Source organism: Kogia breviceps, chromosome 5 (genome assembly GCF_026419965.1).
Source record: "Kogia breviceps isolate mKogBre1 chromosome 5, mKogBre1 haplotype 1, whole genome shotgun sequence".
NCBI classification, from domain to species: Eukaryota; Metazoa; Chordata; class Mammalia; order Artiodactyla; family Physeteridae; genus Kogia; species Kogia breviceps.
Genome location: NC_081314.1, coordinates 129,681,831 through 129,691,303, shown reverse-complemented (window position 1 = coordinate 129,691,303; position 9,473 = coordinate 129,681,831). Strand labels below are relative to the sequence as shown.

Genomic DNA, 9,473 nt, shown 5'->3' with positions numbered 1-9,473 from the left:
TATGGGATCACTGTTCCCTCTCCTGGGTCCTGATGTGCACACTATTTTGTGTCTGCCCTCCAAGGGTGGAGTCTCTGTTTCCCCCATTCCTGTCAAAGTCCTGCAATCAAATCCTGCTAGCCTTCAAAGTCTGATTCTCTAGGAATTGCTCGTCCTGTTGCTGGACTCCCAGGTTGGGAAGCCTGACTTGTGGCTCAGAACATTCACTCTAATCAGTGGACCTCTGTGGTATAAGTGTTTTCCAGTTTGTGAGTCCTCCACCCAGTGGTTATGAGATTTGATTTTACTGTGATTGCACCCCTCCTACCAGCTCATTGCAGTTTTTCTTTGTCTTTGGATATGGAGTATCTTTCCTGGTGAGTTCCAGTGTTTCCCTGTTGACAATTGTTCAGCAATTAGTTGTGATTCTGGTGCTCTCACAAGAGGGAGTGAACACACCTCCTTCTACTCTGCCATCTTGAACCAATCTCCTCCATCCCAAGGGAATTTTCAAACCTAAGAAATTGACATCTTTGTTAGAAACCAACCTAACATTCAAACATGTGAACCCAGACATGAAAATAATTAATCCTCATGGAGCCATCATTGACCTCTTAGGAATATATATGGGGTGGATAAATCTTCCCCCTTCCATGCCACAGGCAGCCAGTTCTAAGGGGCATTCCATAAGGCTCTTCAAGAGGTCACAGGTAAGATCTAATGCTAGTCAACCTTTGCAGTGACCAATTCAGTAACTAATGCTGAAGTAAGAGGTAGATGGGCCCTAGGCTGAACAGCTGGAGTTTGTCCCCTGTGGACAGAAACTCCAAGATGAAGAGGAGGAGGAGCTAAACCCTGCCCAGATAAGAGACCACATATTTCTCACTCTCAAGGTCAAGGAGAGCTTCCCAACTACACATGCATAGAAAGGCTCCTTGGAGCTCAAAAAGGGAAGGGGCACCACCCCATAGTAGTGAAGTCAACTATCCATAGGTCCCTTTGTTGGAATCCATCTTGGCTAAGAGATGTGCATGCATACATGAGAGGACCCTGAGACAAACCAAATACAGACTCAGAACCAGGCAAAGCAAGATGATTGGTCAAAGGAAACCCTGAAGAAATGGCCCATATAAATGATTCAAAGTACATGAGGGCACATCTCTCTCTCTGAGTCCACCCATCTGTCTATCCACACGTACCCTTTCTCCTTCTAATAAACACTTTACTTGTTTCACTTTTTTACGTCTCTATGTGGAAATTCACTTCTATACAGCTGATGAGCCAAGGCCTCATCAGTGGCCACTGGTTCCTGGTGGTCTAGTGGCTAGGATTTAGCACTCTCACTGCCATGGCCTGACTTCAGTCTCTGGCTGGGAACTGAAAACCTGCTTCAAGCTGCTGCAGGCCAAGGTCAGCCAAAATCAATACTTGTAATGTTTTTCTCTTATTCCCTGTCCCTCAATCCTGTTCTTTGTGATGACTTTTCAAATATACTTCCTGTACTACAAACCTTTGTTTTTGGCCCTTTTTTTTTTTTTTTTTTTTGACCAAAACTATACCTGCCTTCAAATACTTTAGCAGATACCATATATTAAATATGTTTTAGAAAATTCATAGAACACATTTAGCATAATGGGAATTCTAAGAAGTCCAACAGTTAATAAATACGTTAAATTTTAATTTACTTTGTTTAAACTTGAATTTTCTACTTTTTTTAAATCACAAAGCCTTCCTTTCCTTGACATAATATCTTTCGACATCCTAACACTAAAATCATGTTAATGACCAGGAAACTGACAATGTAGTTCTCTTATCATTCCATCATATTATTGTTCACTGGGACATGAGAAGTTTCCTTCACTATCTTAACTTCTATTATATTATTGAGAACCATGATTTTTGCTGTGGATTAAGCAAATCCACTCATATATCCTATATGTCTTTAAGGACATTATTTGAAGGCATTCATAATTCTAGCTTTAGTTGCAAACACCAGCTTCAAAACCTTGGAAAAGATGATAAGAATTAAAATTAAGTTAAAAAAAGAAAAAAGAGAGATAGTTGAATGATTATTATATATAAGGTCAATTGGAGAAATTAAAAAAAAAAATTAAGACCACTTCTTTCCCGAAGAAATCACAAATATTAAACAAACCATCAAATTTATGTTCATTAGTATTAGATGTTAATAATCATTTTCCTTTTCTCCAGACAGCTTAGCCTTTCATGCTCATTTGGAATTATGTTATTTGCTTTGTCAATGAAATATGAGTATCACTGATATATCTTATTTTTCTCCATACTCGATAATTGTGGAGCACAAGTTAATATGAAGGAGTCATATGACTGAAACAGCCTACATCAAACAAACAAACAAAAAAGCTTTTGTTAAGTCATTAAAATCCTAAAGCTAGTTATTGCAGCTTGACCTAGCTTATCTTGACCTATGGAATAATTTGAAAGAATGATAGAATAAATGCAAGCAGATTGAACCTAAGATAACTTCTAAATAAATTATTAATTCATTCTCATGAAAATATTTTTTGATTGTTAATTACGAGACAGGTCCTCTTGTGAGCACTGCAGTTTGAATGGAGATCCAAACAATGTTTCTGTTCTCATGAAGTTTATTCCTTAGAGGAACACAGACAATAAACTAATAAATATGCAACCACCAAACAAGGTGGTTTTAAATTACTTTTGATGATTAAGAAAAATAGCAGCAGGGACTATAATGGAAATGCTGGGGATCCAGAAGCAGGGAATTTCAGTTACTCCTGGAAGGCCTCCTGGACAAGAAGGTGTGATCTGAATGATAAGAAGTGATATTCTCCTCTGAAAGAAACTAGGACTCCTAGGAGAAATGGCTAATTCTAGGGCTGGAGCAAGGGAAATACAAGATGAGTTTGGAGCCTCATGTAGTACCTCAAAATAAGGAAGTGCTCAAAAAAAAAATTTTTGAAGGATGAAGGCATTCAAAGCGTTACTGGAGACAGTCTGAAAGAGTTCCCAAGCTTAAAAAAAAATGAGCAACAAATAAATAATGTAGTACTGGATTATAACTTAAGGTGTAAGTTACTTATTGAATCATAATGGTGTAAAAAATGATTGAATAAATAGAGAAGGGAAATATTTTCCTTACAGAATTTTATATGATAGAAAGATAATGTTATGGTCTGAATTGTGTCTCTCCATAATTCATATGTTGAAATCCTAGCTTGCAGCACCTCAGAATGTGACTGTATTTAGCAATAAGGCCTTAAAGAGGTGATTAATGTAGGGAAGGAAAAACAAATCTCTTCCTATCTCCTTTTAAAACCAATGTCTGTGGCTAGCAAATCAAACTGATAAAAGATTAACAAAAGAAAAACAATGTTATCTATACAGATTCTCATGGGAGTACGCAAAGTAAAACATAACTCAAGGAGGCAGCCAGTTTATATAATATTTTAGTCTAAACAAAGGGAAATGGAATTTTGGGCTTCTGGGCTGAGAAGGCAAATTATGGGATGGTGAGGGAAGGAAAGCTATGGTAAATAAAGGTTGTCTTGAAATTTAGATTAGAGTCTCTTAGATGACATGAGGTGTCCCTGGACTAGCCATTTTCCTGGTATAGAGATATCTTTACAAATAGAAATTTTCCTTATAAATGTAAATTTATTTTATAAAAGGAGACATTTATAATTTACTTTTAGTAGTTGGGGAGAAGTAAATAACTTTTGCTGCATCTGCCGGTTCTCAAATGGCTTTATCTCCACGTAATTCCTATGCCAAGGAGGAATATTTTGGGGTGGGATATTCAAATACATTTCATTAAATTAAAATGAACCTTTTAGGGTGGATCTTAATTCAATCTGACTTTATTTTTTTTAAAAAGAGATTAAGATACACAGAGAGAGATATCAGTGGCAGAAGGGAACCTTGGAACAACCATGTAAAGAGGCAGCAAGAATATGGCTATCTGCAGGTCAAGGCAAGAGACAGCCTCAGGGGAGACCAACCCTGCCAACACCAGCACCTTGACTTTGGAATTCCAGCCTCCAGAACTGTGAGAAAATACATTTCTGTTGTTTAAGCCACCCAGTCTGTGGTACTTTTTTAGGGCAACCCTAGAAAATGAACATATATATGTATGTACATAATTTTATCTATATCAGTATCTATCTATCTATATCTAATCTAAAAAGAGACAGAGGGACAGAGAGAAACAGAGAAAGAAAAATGATCTACCTCCTGGAGGCAGAACTTAATCTTCCACCCTGAATGTGGGCAGAACTTAATAGCTTGGTGCCACAAAAGAGAATATCAAAAGGAAAAAAGAAATAATAACTTTACCATGGAGAAACCTGGCAAACACTACCTTAAACAAGTGACCCAGTTTGACATCACTGATAGTGTTGTATTGCTGACACATATCTACTGATCGAGGCAATGAAAAGGGCACTCCACCTCTATTCTTTCCCCAAACCCCCTAACTCCTGTCTAATAATGAGAAAAACATCAGATAAATACGGTGAAGGACAACATACCTGACCAGAACTCAAAACTACCAAGGTCATCAAAAGAAGAAAACCTATGAAATAATCATAGACCAGAGGAAGCTAAGGAGACATGATGAATAAATGCAATGTGGTGTCCTCAATAGAATTCTGGAACAGAAAAGGGAAATGAATGGAAAAACTGGTGAAATATAAGCACATTGAAAGTTTAGTTTATAATAATGTATCACTATTGGTTTCTTAGTTGTGACAGTGTAACATGGCTACATACAAAGCTATATGCAATGACACAATCTAGTCAAATTCTGACATCTTCCAAATAGAATCATAACTAATTATGGCTAGGTTTGAGCTGGTGATAATTTATAGAAAATTGTATTATTTGCTGATGACCAAGTGATCAATATCTTTCTAGCTCAGATCTCTTTTCTGGAACAAGAATCTTGCATGAGAAAACTAGGTATTTTACTTCTATATTTACTGAAATACTCTACTGCAAAGAATTCTGTATTCAGGGACAGCTGGTGCAAGAGGACATCTTGGTTCAAGATTTCTCAGCCTTCATCACATTTTGTTACTTTAATAAAATGAAGTATATTCCTTTGTCTTCCTCTCAATATTCTGCCTAATCCAAAAATGGCCCTCTAGCCCTTCAGTGGCTGAATAGAAATGCCATCATTTTATTCAGAACGAACATAGGCCAGTGGTTGTACCTCTCGTTACATATGATCTTTGGAATGACTGATGAGAGCCTAAGAAGTAATATATCTTTATCATAACTAGTCTGAAGATACCTTTTTCATGTCCCTGGTCCAATAATTCTAATAGGTATATCACTATTTCCCACTCACTCAACCTCAAGCATGAACCTCATCTGAACCCCTTCTTATCCAATGACCCATACACTTGATTCTTCACTTCTAAATATGCCTTCTTGTATTTATTGAAATAAGTAATTTATTTTCTTATTCAGTTCCTCATTTCTCATTTTCCAGTATTTTTTTATTGAAGTGATGTATGGATGTGTGCACGTGTATATGCTTGTCAAAAGGGTTAAATTTAAATAAATAAATGTTGGAGATCATACAGACTCTATGATCTAACATATTAATATAAAATTTGAAGCTTTCTCTTCCCCTGTGTTCAGAACAGTATGAAAGTTCAGCTACTGTGACAAGATTCTAATTACCTGTTTGACTTTCCCAATGTTTTAACACTGGGCTACTCTTGTAAGACATTTCAACAAATAGCAGTTCCTACACATATGGCTCAGAAATCCTACTTTTATAAATGCAAGAATATAATTAATTCTCTTTCCTGCTTAAAAATTTACTCCTTCCATGAAATCTACACAGGTATCTTTTATTTAGTCCCTGGAGGAGATCTATCGCCTTTCCCTGCCCATCAAGGAATCTGAGATCACTGACTTTTTCCTGAAAGTGTTCCTGAAGGAGGAGATTCTAAAGAGTATACCTGTGCAAAAGCAGATCTACACTGGCCAACAGACCAGGTTCAAGGCATTTATCACCATTGGGAATTACAACAGCATGTTATTCTGGGTGTTAAGTGCTCCAAAGTGGGACTCATTATAATTTATGGGGCCATTATTCCGGCCAAGGTCACCATAGTCTCCGTGCAACAAGATAGTAGAGGGACAAGATTGGTAAACACTGCACCGACCCTTGCAAAGTAATCCATTGCTGTGGCTCTGTGCTGGTATACCTCTTTCCCACCCCCAGGGGAACTGGCATAGTCTCAGTCCCTGTGCCCAAGAAGTTGCAGGTGATGGCTAGTATCAATGACTGCCACATCTCAGCCAGGGGCTGCAGTGCCACCATGGATAACTTCGCCAAGTCCACCTTCCATGCCATTTCCAAGACCTACAGCTATCTCATCCCATCCTCTGGAAAGAGACTGTGTTCACTAAGCCTCCCTATCAGGAATTCACTGACCATCTTGTAAAGTCCCACATCACAGTTTCCACATAGAGGACCTAGGTTCCTAGGCTCTACACATTTTTTAAGTACAAGAAAAATAAAGTAAATTAAGCTTGTTTAAAAAATAAGTAAAAGTTCACACCCCATTTAAGTCACTATGCTAAATCTAAATAGATGTGAGTTAAGATGGGTTAATATTGTTATTATTGTTGAATATTAAAATGAGTGTGGTCTTCAATATTCTGTAATAACCTATATGGGAAAAGAATCTGAAAAAGAATGGATATATGTGTATGTATAACTGAATCACTTTCCTGTATACCTGAAACTAATACAACATTATAAATCAACTCTATTCAAATATAAAATAAAAAATTAAAATATCATGCCATAAACAAAAAAATTAAAATGTAAAAATAAATAAAATCTGTGTGGTATTTTGTTCACTTTAGGCACTATATTTAAACAGGAGTATGATTCAAATTAACAAAAATCTAAGATAAATTGTCTATAAACAAAACCAAAGAATGTTTGGCAAACTAGTAAGTTTAGGCTACTGGGGAGAGAAATTAAAAATTTAAATCATAGTGAGCAGAACCTAATTTAATGTAAGACAATATTCATAATCGGCTTTCTGGGCCCTTAGGGCTGTAACTCAAATTTGTTTTGGCATCTCCAACACTGTGTAACTATATTTTTCATATGTTTAGGCAGTGAAACTTGGCAAATAATTGATAGTAGGTATGATTGATTTTAAGGAACCGTATGGCAACATACCAATAATTTTAGTTCCAATAAACAGAATTTAAATAAGAGATAATGGACTTTCTCCTCCGTGGATATTAATCCCTTTTCAAATCAGTTAATTTTAGGGAAGTCTTTAATATCTTTGTTAATCTTCTGGACATTATCTACAGCATTTTCTATATGATAAGAATTTGATGACAGTATAAAACTCAGCAGCATTAGAAATCTTTTAACTATAAACTACTAATGTTGGCTTCCAAAATAACAGGAGATGTACTTTTCTACGTATTCCCTTGCTTATAAAAGATTTTAATCACACAGAAATCATCTAACAAACTACAATTTTGATGTGTTTATAAAACGTTTATTCTTCCCCCACCCCCACCACTGTTATCACATATGATACACGTTTTTAGAGAAATTAGGATGTCCCATTCCTAATTTATGTAGAGAGTGAATTTTCAGATTAACTCTGGCATGTACTCTGCATCCATTTGCAAAGTGATGTTTTTAATTTCTCAGTTGAGGCAGGGAGCAAGAAAAATAGAATCTAAATAGTTTTCTAGTGTTCTAACTTAAGCCTTAAAATTTTTCTTATTTAATTTGAGCTACTATAAACCCTAAAAAATTCAAGCATGATCAATATAAATATGGGAATACAAAACAAAAATAAAAATAATTTTTGGATTACCTTCTCCTTTGAGTATTTGTACTACTGCAATAAATTCTGAATTATTGACCATAATGAAAATACTATCTGATGGATTAAGACCTAAAATGTCTTGATATTCACTCTATAGATTAAATTAATTTAAAACTTCTCCTTGGTTTATAGGTTTATAGCCACTTTGTAATATTCTTAAAGGATTATAGCTCAAATAAAATGTTGAAGTTTCTAAAGCATATTCCATGAAAACATTTTTTAAACAGTATTTATATATATGAATAAGCCATTGTTGGGAGGAATTGGTTCTTATTGCCTTTTTTGTAAAATTATTAAATGTCCTTATTTGAGTTTGAGACAGATTCTCTCTTAAAAACTCAAATACCCATTTAACTAAAATGTATATTTTAATAACTGATATTTCTGATGAACAAGACTGGATTTACAACCATAGACTGTAATCAAAGCCTTGAGAACTCAAAGTGAATACTTTTATTCTTGCACTGATGAAAAAATCCCATAATATCTATATATAATTAAGTATTTACCATGATGATACCTTTCCCATGAGCAAGATGCAATACTTGTTTCAAAGGTAGTGCAGTCCAAATTCTTAAAGTGACAAAGTGATTTTCAATATAGCCCATATTCTTGAGATTGAAATATTTTGGTCAAATTCATTTACCCAGGGGGTCAGGTCTAGTACATTGTGATTTGTGAGTGTTCTAAATGGAACGACAGACATACTCAGTTGAGCAACATTACAATTAATTTTTTATACAAAAGATATTCCAGGGATGAAAAAAACTTACATCCTGAAAACTTATAATTATTCTACTACTTTTGTTTGCCCACTCATTATGATATAATCACGGCATGGGACAGTCTGGACTATAGACTATATTGAACAGACTTTGCACTTTTACAAAGTATCATTTTCCTTAAGCAAAATATTTTAAAGATGTTCTTAACTCAGAAGCTTGTTCATATTTCCTATTAATTAATTCCATTGATATAAACATATATAGCTTCTGCTTTTGAAAATAATTTAATTCACAGATATAACTTTTTTTTCACTTTCTGTTTATTTTTATCTTTTTAATTGTCAGAGTTGGAGAAAAATTTTTCTGTTTATTATCTTCCAGTTTCAAATGGAATATTTGCACAACTAAATGTAGATTCTGTATTTCTATATAATTCATAACCATTGATTTTATGGTAGTCATAATAAGAGCAACAATGGAGACAACAGTTATTGCATACGATTTTTACCATGTGGCAGCTAGGTGGTCACGTGCTTTGCATCTTTCTCTTTTAATCCCTATACACTCCTATGAGTAAATTCTTATTATTCCCATTTTACAGATGAAGGAATTGAAATTCAGAGTTCAGTTGAACAAGGTTGCAAACCAATAAGTGGTGGAGCTACAATTTGAACGAATGTTTAAACTGCCAAATCTTATGTTCTCAAGCTCTACTGCCTTCCTGATAGAAATCGTTATGGAAGCCATAGCTAGTAAGTATGATGAAATAAAATACATTATAGAATATGGTAGATACAAGTAGAAAATAGAAGGAAGAACTCCAGGTAGGTTGGTAAAATGGGGTTGGGTCCACTACCAGGGAAGAAAGCCAACACTTATTGAC

At 35.1% G+C, this 9,473-nt stretch overlaps 1 pseudogene; it reads left to right on the top strand.

Annotated features, from left to right (window-relative positions):
• Positions 1–4,315: 4,315 nt before the first annotated feature.
• On the top strand, positions 4,316–6,466 carry LOC131756907 (small ribosomal subunit protein uS5 pseudogene; annotated as a pseudogene).
• Positions 6,467–9,473: the final 3,007 nt, after the last annotated feature.